This window comes from Danio rerio, chromosome 20 (genome assembly GCF_052040795.2).
Source record: "Danio rerio strain M-AB ecotype USA chromosome 20, GRCz13ab, whole genome shotgun sequence".
In the NCBI taxonomy this organism is placed as follows: Eukaryota; Metazoa; Chordata; class Actinopteri; order Cypriniformes; family Danionidae; genus Danio; species Danio rerio.
The window spans coordinates 16,714,730-16,733,319 of NC_141040.1; the positions used below are offsets into that span (position 1 = coordinate 16,714,730).

The 18,590-nt window shown below is 35.6% G+C and overlaps 2 long non-coding RNA genes across 3 annotated transcripts in view; both read right to left on the minus strand.

The window, feature by feature from the left end:
• Window positions 1-492: 492 nt before the first annotated feature.
• The window catches only part of LOC147832172 (uncharacterized), a 43,127-nt gene continuing 25,029 nt past the window's right edge, over window positions 493-18,590 (minus strand). Inside the window, exons 2-4 of the long non-coding RNA XR_015518259.1 lie at window positions 6,922-7,387; window positions 5,855-6,084; window positions 493-4,776 (exon numbers count right to left, since the gene is read on the minus strand). This is a non-coding gene — a long non-coding RNA (uncharacterized LOC147832172). The remainder of the gene's footprint in view (window positions 4,777-5,854; window positions 6,085-6,921; window positions 7,388-18,590) is intronic.
• LOC137488627 (uncharacterized) lies at window positions 14,428-17,909 on the minus strand. Of its 2 annotated transcripts, none has more exons than XR_015518257.1 (6): window positions 17,587-17,909; window positions 17,198-17,341; window positions 16,372-16,488; window positions 16,236-16,277; window positions 15,804-15,890; window positions 14,428-15,426 (listed from the first exon to the last, which is right to left on the minus strand). It is a non-coding gene; the product is annotated as an uncharacterized LOC137488627 (long non-coding RNA). The 2 variants fall into 2 exon arrangements; XR_015518258.1 differs by having other exon boundaries at window positions 15,760-15,890.

Below are 18,590 nucleotides of genomic sequence, written 5' to 3' on the forward strand. Positions count from 1 at the left end.
TTGGCATGCTGTCCCTGGAAAGAGCCCTGAGCTCATAAGATCCTCGAGCCTGGGGCTCCCTCCCATTTAACTGAAGTAAGAAACTCTGGATATTTATAGTGAGTTAGGAATCATCTGATTGGTCAGTCATGTGTTAGCTAATGCAGGACCATCTTGATCAATCATAAGCACATGCTAATCTCGAAAATAGTTTACAAGTAAACTTCACGTAACGCGTTACATTACTTTTGCTTTTCGTTATTGTCCACAAGTGGAAATGTATCTTTGGCTTCACCGCACAAACCACATCAGTGTTCACATTACACATATCAGCAGGCAACTAAAATACATTCAATTTTATCCCTAAAATCACATTAAAAACTCAATTAAAACCTAAACATACTTAAAACCCAGGATTTAAAATTCTAATGGCAGTCAGTACAAATGACTGACCTAGCTGAGGTTTGATCTCTATAAGAACTTGAAAGTTTATTTTTTTTCTTCTTTTTTTTTAAATAGAGGACCTCTGCAATTAACAACACAGTGTAAAATTACCACTGTGTAAATTAAAAACAACACACAAAAAAAATTTAATGTTGGATCTGTAGAGAACTTCCTGACCTCAGGGCTTAGACAGATTAATGAGAGCTTAAAACAATTTTGGTCTTATTTAAGAGCAAAATCGCAGTCCATTCAGATAACGCTCTTTTCCTTTTCTTGCATGTCTTTAAAATAATGAGAGAATATTTTCATCACAGAAATTTAAGGCTCTGCCATCTTGGTTTCTGTCTGTTTCTGCAATTTCTCATTGCGTATGTGTTGTCATTTGTGTTTATTGTAATTCAGCAATTTATTTTTAAAAGTGAATTAATTAAGCTAAAACGTAACTTGCATTATTTATAAAAGTAACTCAAATATTACTATTTAATTTTGAAAAGTAATGCATAACTCGTTACTTAGAAAATTAATATTATTACATATCTCGTGTCACTTCCCAGAAGGCACACAACATCATAAGATGTCAATATTAGGTTAGATTTAGTCAGTCTAGTCAGCGTCTAAAGAAATTATTTTGACATCCAATAATGACATCAAATTACGTTGATATTTGGTTGATTTAGGTTGTGTTGTAAAGTGACCAAAATCCAACGTCGGATAGATGTCGTAGTGGTGATGTTCACACAATGTCAAGGTGTAAAATGAGTAGACGATAATTGGTTGATTTTAGGTTGGAAGTTGGACTTTGACGTCAAATCGTTTTTCGTTTCCAAACAAAATCCAACGTCATGTGACGTCATGTTGACGTCCTGTGCCTGCAGGGTTGTAATGCATTGCCCCCAACACTGCTAATACCTACATTTAAACAGTGAAACCAGGCAGTTGATTCTTGCATCAAGTGAAATAAACTGAAAGACATTTAAAAAGTTCTGATCTTGGTATTTAAGCGTGGATATTAATACAACTCTGTATTTGTTTGGGACACTTGAATACCAAACTGAAACAACCGTACTGAAAATGTCAATGTGGATATTAGTCCATACACTCCTTAATGCTTACAGTATGTTAATGAGACAGGTTTGGCACGAATGAGTTTTGTTCCATTATTCTTGGTGATTATAATCAGTTCAGGGTCACAGCAAATGTTTGTTTTCACTGGGTGGAGGTTGGCACATGTCACCTTGTGCAACAGGGAACATTTGTCGAATGTAGCAAAAACAATGCAAGTACTTTGGCTGACTGAATGAGCTAGAACCGATCATTTCAGCCAGGTTTGCTTATTCATTTTGGGTTCATTCGAGAGCCCATTGCTCAAATAAATCAGTCAGCTTGTCACATTCTGCAATTAAACTAACATAAAGGTGTTTGTTTTTGTTACTTAAGGTTGTTGATACAGGTCTGACCACTAAAGATGTATCAGGTAAAACAAAAGTGGAAACTAATTTGCCAGTAAACAAAATGACAAGGAATACAGTGGTGAAAGATTACTAGTCAAAATGATTATTTAAATTTAGTTATGTTTAACTGTTACTGTTAACTGTTACTGTTAAATTAAACGATACTGTCTATGTTTTATTGTATACAAACATGCTCTTTGGTTATTGTGGAAAAACTAGAGTCTGAAAGAGTTACCAGAACTGTGCTTTCAAATTTAATGTTAATAGAAATGAGCCTTGCCATACTTGGCAGTCTTGCCAGATTGGAAATGTCAAAGTTTTCGTACCAGAACCTCAAAGTTATCATATTTAGAGAAAGATTTCTGAACACTAGTCAAATGGACAGTCTACAGAAATTATCAAGACAAATAGTATTTTGACACAAGGTGCAAATTACCACAATAAAAAAATGCAGATGCGGATGTGCACCTCTAAAAAAATGTAACTACATGTTGCAAACATGCATAGTTCAAGCTCTGTATTTGGTCGACTTGGTAGCGAGTGTGGGCAGGAACAAGAGCTGCGCAAACCTGTTGGAGTGACTGTTTACTAGCTTCGATTCCCATGAAGGAGCTCCAGATGGAAACTTGTTTTGTGTTTACCTTATGATTAAAGTTGTTGAACATCCACCGGTTACTGCCTCTGAATGAGCGAGTTAAGCAACTTGTACATTAAGGTAACGTTCAAAAAAAAAACAAAACACCAGCAAAGAAAACTGAGATAGAGGAAACATAAAAACCTCAGCTAGTGTTTCGGAAGTGTTATTGCAAAGCAACACCAGATCAACTTAGAAAATAGACTTCAACCTAAAAACTATTGACCTAAGCATAGTCACGTGCAACACGAATGTTAACTCATGAGATGGCATTGTCCATGTTGATTGGCTGAGAAGATTCTCCTCACAGACGGTAGACAAAAGATGCAGCTAGATCAATAAGTATAGAAGCACTAAGATAACAGTAAAATTCATTTTAAATGTTGCAAATTTCTGAAATTATTGTACATTATAGGATTATTTTTTTATTATTGATTGTGGATTGTATAGAGGTTGGAATTATTATCGTACATCTGGCAATGCTGATACTTGGAAATAATATACTTTAGGAGATAGTTCACCTCAAAGTGAAAATTACCTAATTATTTATTTTTAAATCTTTAGGAGTTTCTTTCTTCTGTTAAACACAATATAAGATATTTTGATCAATGCTGGTTGATTGACATCTATATAGGAAAGAAAAATACTATTGGTGTCAGCTTCCAGTATTTTTCAAAATATCTTCTTTTCCACTCAAGAGAATAAAGAAACTCTAACAGGTTTTGAATAGTTGAAGGGTAAGTGCATTATTTCAATTTTTGGGTAACCTATCACTTTAAGCGTAAACAGAAAGTACCATATTGGACACTTAATTGTCAGGTAATTACAGTTAAATGTGGCTTAAATTAAATTATACTAAGGAATGCATTGTAACTAATTTTACTGTATATATAAATTGCAGTTGGGTGAACTTTTGGGTGATTTTGACATAATTACATCTCTATTTTTAATTAGAAAGTATCTTATATACTGATCTGCTTCTGTGAGGATTGTTTTGTTGCATTTTGTTTTAGTTTAGGCATGCAAGAGTAAGTGGTCGCTTCTTTGGGAATTCTCCACAACATAACTCTCCCTGAGGAAGGAAAGACCACGAAGGTGGATTCATCAGAGATTTAACAGCTCAAGATTTTCACCATTGGCACCTTTGAAACCAACATTTGGCATTGGCACGAGTGACCAAAGGTTTGGCTATAGCAGCCCGCCCATGTATATTGACACTGTGGAGCTCCAGACAAACATTTCTGGTGGAAACAGGAGAGTGGTTTTATGTTTTTTTGGATTGGGTTAGCACCCGGATATCCCTTTCAGAAAGCTGCCTCTTGCATCCGCAGTAACTCCTGTTGGATGTGGTTTGTTGCTTATTTGCATACCAGCAATCTGACAGTGCTATACATCACAGTTATGTAACAAAGTGTTTGTTTTAGACCTTTACACAGGAAACATCCAAGAAAATAATATAGTATGTTGGCAAATGCGAGCTCACGCACTGGTAAACCTGAGCACAGTTAGAGTTTTATGGAAGTGTAAACATAATCATAGTGGTGTTGGCGGCCTCGTCTCCTGTCACTTGTTGATAGAGACGTGCTGCGAAGAGCAGAAATCTGGACTGGCACATCCTCTAACACTCAAAGCGCTGCGAGACGTGCTGAGAAACAGCTGTCCCGTCTCCTCATAACAGCGTCTTTAATTATGTCTGACCTACAGAGAAAAGAAAAAACCTGCCAAAACCTCAGCAGTCGCTGTGCCCAATAACACCAAATGACAATTTCATATTTCACACCAATGAGGTGGAACGGCTAATGAATGTTAAGAATGAACTTTGCTACATTGTTTTTACAACTGCTTTCCTGTTATTATTTTTGAGTTGTTGATAAAAGCTATGAAAAAAAAGAGCACACGGTCCATGAGGACGCAGCTGGTTGAGAAAACAACCCGTAGAGGAACCTGTCTTTTTTCTCCTCTCCGTCAACAGCTGAAACAACAGCAGTTCTTGGAGGGAAAGCCTTTGTGTTATTGGTAATCATTCTGACACTCGGCCAAGCAAAAGAAACTGAGCCATGCGTCATAAGGTTCCAACCTACAACCTCCCGACCTACACAACAGCGGCAGTTTCCCTCAGCGCAACACCATAAGCCCACAGAGACTCTGGAGAAAGAGTCATTGTGCAGCCAGAGATGATGTTTCTGCTGAAATCTGGACATCTCCGATGTGATCACCAGCTCAATGTGCACATACACTCCCAGAAATAAAGAAAAGAGATTTTAAAATCTTAGAACACTTAGAACAAGTGTTCTTAGTGTGGAAAATGTAAATAAAACTTTTGTGGAGTACAAAGGTACACTGTTAACAATTATTACATAATTTTAACTGTAATATGAATAGTAGATTACTGTAGGACAGTTATGCAGTAAGTTACTGTATACTGTAAAAAAATGTTTTCGGCAGCTAGGGTGCTGAAAAACACTGTAAAATAACGGCTTTAAAATCACAGACATTTACTGTAAAATAACAGATGGTAAATTACTGAAGTTTACCGGAAATGTAAATTTAAGCTAATTTCTGTAATTTAAAGTCAAGTTATTTTACAGTAAATGTCTGTAATATAACGGCTGTTATTTTAAGTTTAGTTTTTTTTTCCGACACCCTAGCTGCCAGAAAAAAAAAATGTATATATATATATATATATATATATATATATATATATATATATATATTACAATGTAATTTAAGGTTGCATCAAAAGTTGCATTGTGAAAATTACAGCGTGTTTTACAGTAAAGATACACAATTGTCACCGACTCCCAGTCATTCCCCTCGCTGGCCAGCAGAGGCCACCATCTCCGGACTTCTAACATTACGTCATCCTTTCCCACTGATTCCAGCACACCTGATATCCATTCCGTTAATGACCCACGTACCCTTTATAAGCAGCTCACACTCACTTCTCTGTGCGAAGTCTTGTTTAGCCCCGGCCAGCATTTCTGAGCGTTCGATCCTGCCTGATCTCCCGTTGACTACTTCAGCCCGTTTCCTGACTCTGTTCTGCCTTCTGCCTGCCCACGACCTAAGCCTGTTACACGGACTCTGAATCACGCTGCCTGCCTCTGACCCATGCCTGGTAATCACTTTGTGTCTGTCAATCACCAGCCCATATTCATTGATGTGTATGTTGTATGTTCGCACAGTCGTGCGTGCTGTATGTTGATTAAGTGTGACTTAATAAATACTGCCAATGGATCCCTCCGTGTCAGTCTCCCCGTTACAACAATACTGTAAATACAAATACAACAACACTCAAATTACTTTTGCTGGTTGTTTAAACTGCTTATTTAAAATTTGTTGAAACTAATCAATTCTTATGTATTTTTGGGACAACTTAATTGGTTTCTGTTTGATCCACTCTAATTTGTAAAAATGATTGAGTTAACTTGATCGATTTGTGTTAGGATAACATAAAGGAATTGTGTGTAATCAGCATGTTTTACACGGAAGATAAATGGTGCTGTAAATGTAAATACAGTATTTTGCTGTACTTGATTTACAGAAAGTTACTGGTAAACTGCTTCCAGTAAAGTACTGTAAGTTCTAAAGGAAATTTTATAAATGTACAATATGGTTTGACAAAAGTCATGACAACAAATGTTGTTTTTTTGTTACTACTCAACAAAACAAAAAAAGTTATACAAAGTTTAACATGTTTAGTCTGTTTGATCAAGATGAATAGAAAAGCTTATTTGATTAAATAAAAAAGGTAGAAACGTACTTCATACATCCGTTGATGTCAATAAATAACCTTTACTTTTAGAGTGCTTAAAGAACCATTATTATTGATGTCACACAGAAAATGTTAAATTCAATTCATCTTTATTTCTATAGCGCTTTTTAGAATGAATTGTATAAAAGCAGCTTAACATAGAAGTTCTAGTAAATTGAAGCTGTGTTAGTCCAGTGTTCAGAGTTGAGGTTCTAATTTTTACTGCTCAAATACTGTAACACAAGTTCAAACACTGAAGAGCAAATCCATCGATGTGCAGCTCCACAAGTCCCTAACCAAGCAAGCCAGTGGCAACAGCGAGGAACAAACCTCACCAATTGACAAAAGTGAAAGTAAAGAAACCTTGAGAGAAACTAGGCTCAGTTGAGCATGACCATTTCTCCTCTGGCCAACCTTCTTATGTAGAGCTGCAGCCTAAGCCAGGGGTGGGCAAACTCTGTCCTGGAGGGCCGTTGTCCTGCACAGTTTCGCTCCAACTCTAATCAAACACACCTGCTTATAGATTTCTAGTGATACTGAAGACAGTGATTAGCATGTTCAGGTGTTTTTGATTAGTGTTGGAGCTAAACTATGCAGGACACAGGCCCTCCAGGACAGAGTTTGCCCACCACTGGTCTAGGCGCTAGAGGCTGAAGAACGCTGGACATCCAATGTGGAGAAGCTGCAGGTGTGAGTAGGTCACCAGCAGGTGTTCAGGCTGTGGAGACTTAACATCTATGAATCTCTTTCAAACACTCAAAATAAATGGCTTGTGCTGCTAGTTCAAACTACTTCTTCAAAATGAGTTAAAAACACAATTCGAAAGTTTTTTAGGGACAACTGAAGTTTTACAATTTCGAGTGGATCATGTGCTATTATTGAAAACGGCTGGTCTCGCATCGACAATCATTGGTAAACCAATCAGACGACTTCAAGCCTACATAAATAGACAAATTTTCTTACCTCTTTTATCTTCATTTTTTGAAGAATCCTTTATTTACCCTATCTCCCCTTTTTTCCTCCTAGTAGCTCTCGAGACCACCTGATCCCGGAACTCTCCAGGCGAGAGCCATGGGCTCAAGTACCTCCAAGCTCAGGGTTCTCCTTCGGGTCAGCATGCTAAACCTGCAATCAGTATCAAGTGTTAGCTAAGGGTGCTTTCACACCTACACTTTTGTTTCGGAACGTATCTCGTTTGCCCAGTTAGCGCGGTTCGTTTGGCATATGTGAACAGGGCAATCGCGCTCTGTTCCGCGCCAACGTAATCGCTCCGAGATCGCTTGAATGAGGTGGTCTCGGCTCGATTGAAACGAACCCTGAAGCGGTTCGATTGCAGTGAGAAAGTGATCCGATCCGAGTGCGGTTATATCACAGTGTTTTATGGATATGTAATAGGCTTACGGCTATATGAAGAGAGAATTATGAGTAGGGCGGGAAGTTTCGCGAGTCTCCGGATGCCCGCAAACGAGTAATGATCTCCCGGTAATCTCGCGTCTCCCTCCCGGTCCTCAAATAGGCTACGTCGCGCACCCTTCTCACCCCTCCCCACCGCATCTCTCATCAGCCACATCGCGCACGCGCACCCTGTCAATCACCATCAAACCACCCCCTCCCCTGACAGCTTAGCGGGACAGCTTAGCAAAATAAACCCTGACACTCTGACTAATGTAAGGAGAGTTTACTCTCACGTGACTTGTTTTAGCTCTTTTGGTCCGATTAGAAACTTTGCAATGTGAAAGGGAACCGCTCCAAGAGCAAAGAGCAACAATGTAACATTTGTAATCTCTGTTTCAGAACAACTGAATCGATTCACAGGTGTGAAAGCACCCTAAGTGTGTACTTTTGAAATTGTGTTTTGTTCAATGCACTTAAGTTTGTAAAAATTATTAAATTAACATAATAGATTTATGTTGGGACAACAAAATAATATTGTGTGAAATTCAGACTGAAAAAAAAGTTTTCTTTTTAACCTTTTAGTTTACTTTTTTTCGTAGTTTGGAGAACAAAATCTGAAAGACAGTGTTCAACTGTAAAGAATGTTGAAGATGTTTAAAAAATCAGAATCGAACCACTAATGCGAAGTCAAAGGCAACACCAGCATCCTGCGGTATCGAGATATTTGTGCTGCTCATTACGTTACAAACCACAGGAGAAGGCAAATTTTTCAGCAGGATAGCGCTCCTTCCCATACTTCATTCTCCACATCAAAGTTTCTGACAGCAAAGAAGGTCAAGGTGCACCAGGACTGGTCAGCCCAGTCACCAGACATGAATATTAATGAGCATGTTTAGGGTAAGATGAAGGAGGAGGCATTGAAGATGAATCCAAAGAATCTTGATGAACTCTGGGAGTCCTGCAAGATCACTTTCTTTGCCATTCCAGATGACTTTATTAATAAGTCATTGCAGAGCTGCATAGATGCAGTCCTCCAAGCTTTTGGGAGTCATACACAATATTAAATCTTTTTTCACTGCACCATGACTTATATATATTATATACTGTACATTATTTCTGTTAAGTGAAAAGACTTTCGTCTAAACAAAGTCAGACCTTACTGTCCAAATTAAATAATTAAAAATCAAGGCATGATCATATTTTATTTTGGTAAAATAAGTGTAATAGAATTCTTATGCTTTCATCTGATACCAAATGATGAACTAAGTCATGTTATTATTTGTTGCTCCTAAAACTTAAAAAGGCGACAAGACTTTTGTCAGGTTGTGTATTTTGGGTTCCACAAATAACTTTTTTAGAAGTCTAAAAATAACTTTTAATTTCTTTGCTTAAGAAATAGTGTATTGTAACTCCATGGCCAGGCTTGTTATGTAAACACAAATGGCAGTAAAGAACTTTTTTTTAGCATATGCGGGGTCCTGCCTCCAAACAATGAGTTACAGGCAAATGTGTGTTATTGAGCAGAAAATAAGCTGGGGGTTTGTGTGGTGTCCACACTGTGTGACAGAAACGCTCAGGAAGTTCACTCCTCTCACGTGGGCACTGGGCTTTTCTGGAAAGAACAAACCAACACAATGGAGTTCCACTGAAACTGTTTTCAAGGCAACGGATTTCCTGCCTGTAGTTGTAGTAAGGATAGCCATACAGAGATTGTATATGAGCGCGAGTGCAGGCTATGTGTGTACGCGAGCAGATAATGAAATTGATACAAGGCTAGTGTCGAACAGTTAAAAGGACAAACACAACATTCTGTCTTATCAGAGTTAGATTGAGCAGAAACAGTCTCTTGATGAGAACAAGAACACAGGATGGCGTAGGTGGCAAAAAAAAAAAAAAAAAAAAAGATGAGGAGAGAGAGGAAGAGAGTCCATATTCTGCACAAACACAATGGCACGCGTCACACCCCCACTTGTGTCGGCTTTATTCAGCTGGGCTGCGGAGCAGAACATGAGCAAGTGGAGAAAAACAGTGCAATAGCAACAGTGATTGCAACGTGCAAATGCAACATGAGGGGCAGTAACATTAGGAACAAAATAAAACTTGTTGGACATACAGTTGAAGTCAGAATTATTAGCCCACCTTTGTTTTTGTTCTTTCTTGAATATTTACAATATGTTGTTCAACAGGGGAAGGAAATTTTTTACAGTATGTCCGATAATGTTTTTTTTTTCTTCTGGAGAAAGTCTTTTTGTTTTAAATTGGAGCAGTTTTATTTATTTTAAAAACATTTTAAGGTCAAAATTATTAGCCCATTTAATCTAACCTTTTCCAATAGTCTACAGAACAAACCATTATTATACAATAACTTGCCTAATTACCCTAACCTGCCAAGTTAACCTAATTAACCTAGTTAGGCCTTTAAATGTCACTTTAAGCTGTATAAAAGTGTCTTGAAAAACATTGAGAAAAATACTATTTACTGTCATCACGGCGAAGATAAGTCATGACATAAAGATACAATAACAGGTCATGATTTCATTTTAGTTACATTTAGCTAAAACTGAAGTGTTAATTAATACATTAATTAACAAACATATGCTAACTAATAGTTAGCTATTATTCACGCTTATGCTGTAGTTAGTTCATGCTTAGCGCATGCCTTAACTCATTATTAGTTCATAATGAAGAAATGTTTAGTTTACATATTAACACATTATTATCAATGTACTTATTGTACTTATATAATGAGTGTTATTGTAAAGTGTTAAATGATTTTGTCTGTAAAAAGGTACAGTGTGTAGATGTTAGTATTTTAAGTGCTTTAAGTTTAAATTTAAGAAATATGGAAGCTTACTGTATTTTAATGGGACAATTCTAGCAACCACCGCTGACATTTTTTACAATAAATTTTACAAATTTATTTAATTATTTAGTGTAGTTTAAAAGTCGTCACCTTAAAAATATTGATTCAAAATTGAATTATTGACATATTCTTATTAAATGACAACTTATTTACAATATGGGATGTTTTTTTTTAAGTTGCTTACATTTTAAGACTTTTTATTTAAAAACAAATGTTACACACATACTGTTTGATATAAGGAATTCAACAATTTTGAAGCTCAATATCTCAAAATCATTCAGAACACAGATAGAACCTTATAATTTCAAAGTGACAAACTGTTAAAAGTTTCTAATATTAGAAATTTTTTGTTGAATATGTTTTTTGGTAATTATAAAGGCTTTCCATCCAGTATATGGTTTTAAACATTTTAAACATACAATTGGGATGAAAACATTACATTTGGAGAGTCGTGCTGAATCCACTAGGTTAAAAAACAAATGGGTATTTTCTTTCAACTCCTTGAATAAATGAATGTATTACAAACAATTTAATAATTGTTTTAAAAAATGGCTGTAAATTTTCCATATAGTGTATATTACACATATTTTAAACACACAGTTTGATTTATTTAGAATCAATCAATCAATCAATCAATCAATCAATCAATCAATCAATTAATCAATCAAGTCACATTATGTGATACTAAGTACCACTCCTGGAATTAGAAGTACTGGAATGCATGTTTGTTTTAAAATGGTGTTGTAATATATACATTCATGCATATATATATATATATATATATATATATATATATATATATATATATATATATATATATATATATATATACAGTTAATTAGAAAACTGCAATACATATATCAAATAGTCAAACCAACTTTTTTTTTTATTTAGTTTTTAATGTTTTTAGAATGAAACTTGGACACGGCACAGTATAAACACAGAGTTTATTTCTCAGACAACCTCAGAGAAACCTCAAAAACATGGACATCACAAAAAAACAACCAAACCACGTTTCCCCCTTCCGCACATGGCAGAAGGAGATGTTATCATATACCACATTAGTTCAGCCAGTGTCTCATACGACTGCCAACTATGTGTGGCACAACGACTGGTAGACTTAAGCTGTGGGCCATTATTTTTTTCAATCCATGGTGAAAAAGTATAATAAATACTCCAAGAACATCAATTCCAAGATTTCCAACCACTGTCCACCACATGTCCGCTTGCAGAACAATAAATGATGTTTTTCATTAAAGAGGTATTTAAAAGAGGGATCACATTATATGCATATCAATCAGGGAAATGAATAGCTTATGGTAAAAATGCTGAACAAAAGTCAAAATAAGGGTTCAAAAAATCCCCCTGTTGGATTAATCTTAATTCTTTTACTGGCATTAGACATAAAACACCCTAGTTGACCTTTAATGCATAAGTTATCAATGAAATAAATAAATACACTATAAGACATTTTAGTGTATTATTGCGGTAATATACTACCAGCACTGTTGCCAGCAGGTAACAGCAACATGCCCCTTTACAGTAACTTAGCTGTAAATGTGTTTTACAGTAGCTGAAGCCTACTGCAATTTCATTTTACAGTAAAATAGCCTGACTTCTTTTTATGGTAAAATGGCCTTTCCTACATTTTATTTTTACAGTATGACAATTTTACAGTAATTTTACTGTAGTTTATTTACATTTAAAGGGCCATGAAACCCCCTCGTTTCAGCAGTGTGTTTTCACACCTCTACTTTGGAAAAAGTCAGAAAAGTGGGCGTGTCCAATGTTTGATACCGCACGGCGAATGAGAGAAAAAAAAACTCAGCATTTCCCTGAGAACTTAGATACACACGGCAGGTAGTGTCAGAAAGCCACGTGTGTTATTCCGGTCACAAAATCCAACACGAGGTTATAGTTTGGTTGTAACTGTTAGTGCTATCTATTGCACTCGGTGCAATAGTTTGTTTGATACGAATAAAATACGAACTGAATAAACAAAGAGCACAGGTCGCTCACTTACCAAATCTGTAGAGACAGGACAATCACCAGCAACTAGAGCCGCGTCTTTATTAAGAGGAGACTACAATCTGGATCTCAGCGTTTGCAGCTGAGAACAGCTCTCAGGTAAACAATAATCCTCCTTGGACACGTAAGTTATTGTTGTCGCATACACTGTTAATCCACGCGTGAGTCTGAGCTCTCACAGAGAGAAAATGAAAACAAAACTTAACTGCAGCAAACTATAAAAGCAACACTTCACGCTTGTTTTGCCAACACAACGTGGCGTCTTTGCCGTCTACACTGTGACAGTAATGAATATTAATGAAGTTGCACAATAGAGCGCGCTGATTGGTTTGAACCAAGCCTTACTCATGCATTAATGCAACACACTGTAAGACGTAATAAGACTCACTCTGACACAGACGCCCAGTCTGCATGCTGGAATACACGCTATTATGTCATGACCGTGACGCAGCTTCAAAAATTCGTTTCAAACAGGAAGTACGAATTTGCTTGAAATAACGCAAAAACAACCAATTTACACTTTTTAGTGAAATATAGGTGTCCTAATAGTGTTTTTAGCAGTGTGGGACACATATATGACTGTCAACAGCTCAAAAAATGTGTTTTGGGGTTTCGTGACCCTTTAACATAGCAGTACAAAACTTTTATTTTAACTTTTATTTAAACTTTTATTTTTAGTATGTACTACTGAATTCAATAAATTCCTAACAAGTGACTAATATGTTCATTAACTGTCTCATTTTTGTCTTCAACTACAGTAGTAGTTACTTGATTACATTGATTACTGTAGAATATCGCAAATTCATAACATACAGTAAAAGTTTTCAAGTGAACCCACAATGCAGTGCTTATTACAGTAATGAACTGTATTGAATGTATGTGTATTTTTACTGGACGTTTTTGCAGTAAATAACTGTAAAACTGTGGTAAAGTCTAACTTCTAGTGGTGTCGGGAACACAATTTTAAAACTGGTCCTTTTTTTCCTAGAAAGGAGGTAAAGGGTAGGTAGGTTCAAGCTCTGCATGTTCACCTTGTGTTCGTCCACACAGTCCACACAGGCTCTGTAGGTGAATTAAATAAACTAAATTGGCAATAGTTTGTGTTTGTAAAAATTAGTGTGCATGGATGTTTCCCAGTGCTGGATTGCAGCTGGAAGGGCATCTGCTGTGTAAAACAAATGTTGGATTAGTTGGCGGTTTATTCATGGTGGCAACCCCTGATGAATAAAGGGACTAAGCCGAAGGAAAATGAACCAATGAATAAATAAACAAAATAAATACACTATTAGACATTTTATTGTATCATTGTGGTAACTTACTGGCAGCACTGTTGCAAGTTAGCTACCACAACTGCCCCTTTACTGTAACTACCTGTAAATATGTTTTACATGGCCCTACTTTAAATTTACAGTAAATTAGCCTTACCACAACTTCTTTTTATGGTAAATCGCCCTTGACAACATTTTAATTTTAAAGTATGACAATTTTTACAGTACATTTACCCTAATTCATTTACATTTCATGCTAGCAGTACAAAACCTTTATTTTTAGCATTTACTATTGAATAATTCACAAACAACTGACTAATATTTTCAATAACTTTCTCATTTTTTTTCTTTAACTACACTGTTAGACATTTCAAAGGGTTTTTACAGTAACTTACTGGCAACACTGTTGCCAGTAAGTTACTGTATTTTAGATTTACAGTATACAACTGTAAATCCGTTTACAGCATGTTACTGTAGTGTCTGAAAATGGTTAACTACTGTAAAAACCTAGCTACTGTAAACCTTTTAATTTTGTCCTAAATATTTTATAATATAATTTTATTAATATTATTTTAATACTATATACCTAAAAAAGACACAATTACAAAATATTAACAAAATAAACACTCTTTATTTAAAACATTGGAGATGCTTAAAACAAGCTTAAAAATGTGTAAAAACATTACATTTCAATCATTCAAAATATTTTATTTTAAGAAAAAAAACATTGAAAATGACAAAGCACATTAACATACATGTACAAAACTAATTTAAGTGTCTGACCTGCATATTGTTGAGAAAAAAAAAAAAAACAATTGTACTAAGTACTACTGACATTAAACCAGACACAATTACAAAATATTCCATTCTTTAAAACATTAATAATGCTTAAAGCATTTAAGGAAAATGTGTGAAAATTACATTAAGCAATAAAATCAACACATTATAAATAAATAAATCACACAAAGCACTAGAACATACATGTACAATAAAAATTTAAACTTCTGAATTGCATATTGTTGGAAAAATAAATATTTGTAACTATTAGCTGACTCAGAAACAACACAACTTTAAAATATTACTAAATCTGGTGTCAAATGCTCAACAAGGTCTGAATTCACATGTTCAAATGCAATTCATCTTTATTTCTATTGCTCTTTTACAATGTAGATCAATGATGTCAAAGCAGCTTAACATAGAAGTTCTTGTAAATTGAAGCTGCTTCAGTCCAGTTTTCAGAATTGAAGCAGTAAATGTCACTGCTGAAAGTCCAAACACTGAAGAGCAAATCCACCGATCCACCAATCGAAGCCAAGTGAACGAGTGGCGACAGTGGCATAGAAGAAACTTCATCAACTGATGAAAGTGTAGAATAAAAGCCCTTGAGTGAAACCAGGCTCAGTTGGGCACGACCAGTTCTCCTCTAGCCAAACTTGTGCAAGGCCGCAGTCTAGGCACCGGAGGCTTGAAAGTTCACCAGCGGGTGGTCAGGCTGGCCCATTGGATCAATGCGGAAACTCATTGATCACGTGTGTCTTTTAGGATTCACTCCTCCCTGACCACCACAGCATCTAGTCAGGATTTGGCCCAGTCCAGGATTATGAAGAACTCTGGATAAGGACAAACAGACTAACATAAGCATAGAAGAAGCTTGTTTAAAAAAAATAAATCATATACTGGTTAATTATTTTGAAGCATGGCAGTTAGGTTGGGCTAGTTTTCAGCTGGTACTGAGCAACTGGCTCCTGCTCATAACCTGCTCACTACCATGTTTAAAAGATAACTAACCAGAATGTCCTGTTTATTTTTTCCCCTAACAAGGTTTTACAAAAACATTGAAGCATTTGTGATGGGTTGATTCACAGCAGGACAGATTAGACTATTTGTTTTATGTATTCCTAATAAACTAAAACAGACTGATACAATTATTGAGAGTGTCTCACCTAATCCAAGTTCTCAGTTAGCTGGTGAAAGAAGGATAACTCACTGTTGTTCATGGTTGTCATTCTCTTCACTACTTCTCCTGCCTTCTTCTGGCTCACTCTGGTTGTTGCTGTGCATTTTGTTTCATCCTCTGGAATTATTTATACAATTTTTATTTTATTTTATTTAATATAATAATATTTATTATTTAATATTACAAAATATTTAGGCAACATGAAATGGGGAAAAAGACATTTAATACATAGACAAATGCATGTATCCCAATACTAATTATTGTATTTTGAAATGTCTGACCCATGACAGACCTCAATCTGCTCAAAAATATTATAAACAAAGATGAAAAAAAAACCTACTAAATGGTTTAATAAAAAAGGGAAAAAGATTTTTTTATTTAGCTAGCAACTAAACATGTGACACATTTTGTATTAAAAGTAACGTTACTATATTGAGAAACAAATAGATGTACAGTACTTACTGTTGTATGAGGTCCAGTTTGCACAGGCAGGCTCCCAGTATTCTATAATGAGACCATAAAAAAGCCAAAAATACAGATAAGAATACCATGCTACAATCCACAACCTCCACACAACTTTTTTTTTTAATTTGTTTACCTTGGTTGCTTACTGGTCTTGCTTATTTTTTAAGCATAAGGCTGTGCTGATCAAGATGTTCCTCCGAAATGCTGTTTGTTTCTTCAGACAAAACCTGGTGCTGTGCCAGTGCCATATCTAAACAGAAAAAAATATAATGGTAACAATTATGTTAAACCAAATGTCAAGAGTTGTGATAAAAAAATAATTAGCAAACAATAAATAGCAAAAAGGTGGTTATTAGCATAATGCATAGAGGTAAAGTTGGTTTTATATTAGCAGATTCAGACTTCCCCCTTAATAATTTAATTTCATAAAAGTATTATTTGCAAACTCTAAATAGCGAAATCATTTTAGCAGCTAATGACTATCAAAGTACAACATGCTCACGGTCAAATAAACAGTGTTAATGTTGATTTCAAGTCATACTGGCATGCTAATTCTGATCGAATATTCAAAGTAACATGGTAAACAGTATAGAGTCTTCTAAATGAACGAATGTGCGAATATAAAACCAACTTTACCTCTATGCATATTGTAGATTTACGTTAACGTTCTTATAGGTTACGTCGCGATGTTATTTTCTCAAGCTAACGTTATAAGTTACTCTAAACCAGAGAAAAATAAGTTCACAACATCTAATATATATAGTATAAATCAATATAAGTTAAACGTTGCACGTTAAAATGAGTTTGAGTCCAATTCAGTATAAACTTAGCTCAGTTTAGCTAACAGTTAACATTACCATTTTAAGATCGCTTCAGCTAATGTTGCCGAGCAAACAAATGCTAATAGAGGTGCTCAAATCAATGTCGAGTGTTGTCAGCACAGACAGACGCGCTTTTACCTGGATTATTTGATGGTCTTTCATTCATATTCTTCTGGGGGAAAACACTCTCTGCCGGACCGTTGTCTCGTGCTAAGTGTCCTCCAAAACTGTCTGCATACCTCTGGTTCCCTCCTAAACCAAAACCCGCTGCAACACCGGTTCCTATGTAAATAAATAAAAAGATATGACGAGAACAATGGCTAATAGTCATAAACAGTCTTATTTAAAGTAATAGTAGTGTTAATGTAATAAATGAAATAAAGGTAACATCTTAATAGATGATATATTTCTCAAATGGGCGAAATAACGCCAAGCCAGAGAAAATAATAATAGCCAACTTTATACTTTACTTTGTTCTATTCTCGTCCACAAAACATTCTGTAAAATGAAACACTGCCTCAGCTTACCAAAGTAAAGTTTGTTAAATCCAGTATGTTCTTCAGGCACACTAATAAATTGTCCTCCAGAATTGCTCCAGGTTCCTCAGGCAAAATGTGGTGCAGAGTAGTCGAATCGCCGCAAGGTGGCGTTGAAGCAGTTGTGGAAAATACAGTATAATACACGAATTTTTACAAATACAGTACATCGCTGTATATGTTGTTCGACGTCACACTAAATTCCCATAATGCAACGGTAAATACAGTTATTTACCGTAAAAGGAATTTGCAGTATTACACTGGGTGAAATACAGTAAATAACTGTGTAATTTACAGAAATGTCTAACAGTGTACAGTAGCAGTTTACAGTACTTGTACTGTAATTTATTTACATTTCACACTAGCAGTACAAAACCTTTATTTTTTGCATTAACTATTGAATAATTTCCAAACAAGTGACTAATATTTTCATTAACTGTCTCATATTTGTCTTCAACTACAGTAGCAGTTACTTGATTACTTTGATTACGGTAGATTACCGCAAATTCATAACGTGCAGTAAAGGTTTTGCAGTGAACCCACAATGCAGTACATATTAGTCAGGTAACTGTAATGAATGTATGTGGTATTTTTACAGGATTTTTTTTACAGTAAATAACTGTAAAATTGTAACAAAGTCTAGCTAAGAATGGTGTTGGGAAAACAATTTTAAAAACTGGTCTCTGGCTTGAGTCCCGGCTGAGCCAGTTTGCATTTCCGTGTGGAGTTTGCATGTTCCTCCCAGTTTCCTCTGGGTGTTCTGGTGTCCCCCACAGTCCAAAGACATGCTATAGGTGAATTTAATAAATTAATTTAGCCATAGTGTATGAGTCTGTATGTAAATAGTAGTATATATGAGTGTTTCCCAGTACTGGTTTGTGACTGGAGGGCCATCTGCTGTGTAAAACATTTGCTGGAATAGTGGGCAGGTCTGTGGTACTGTGGTAACCCCTGATAAATAAGGGACTAAGCCAAAGGAAAAATAAAGTGTTAAT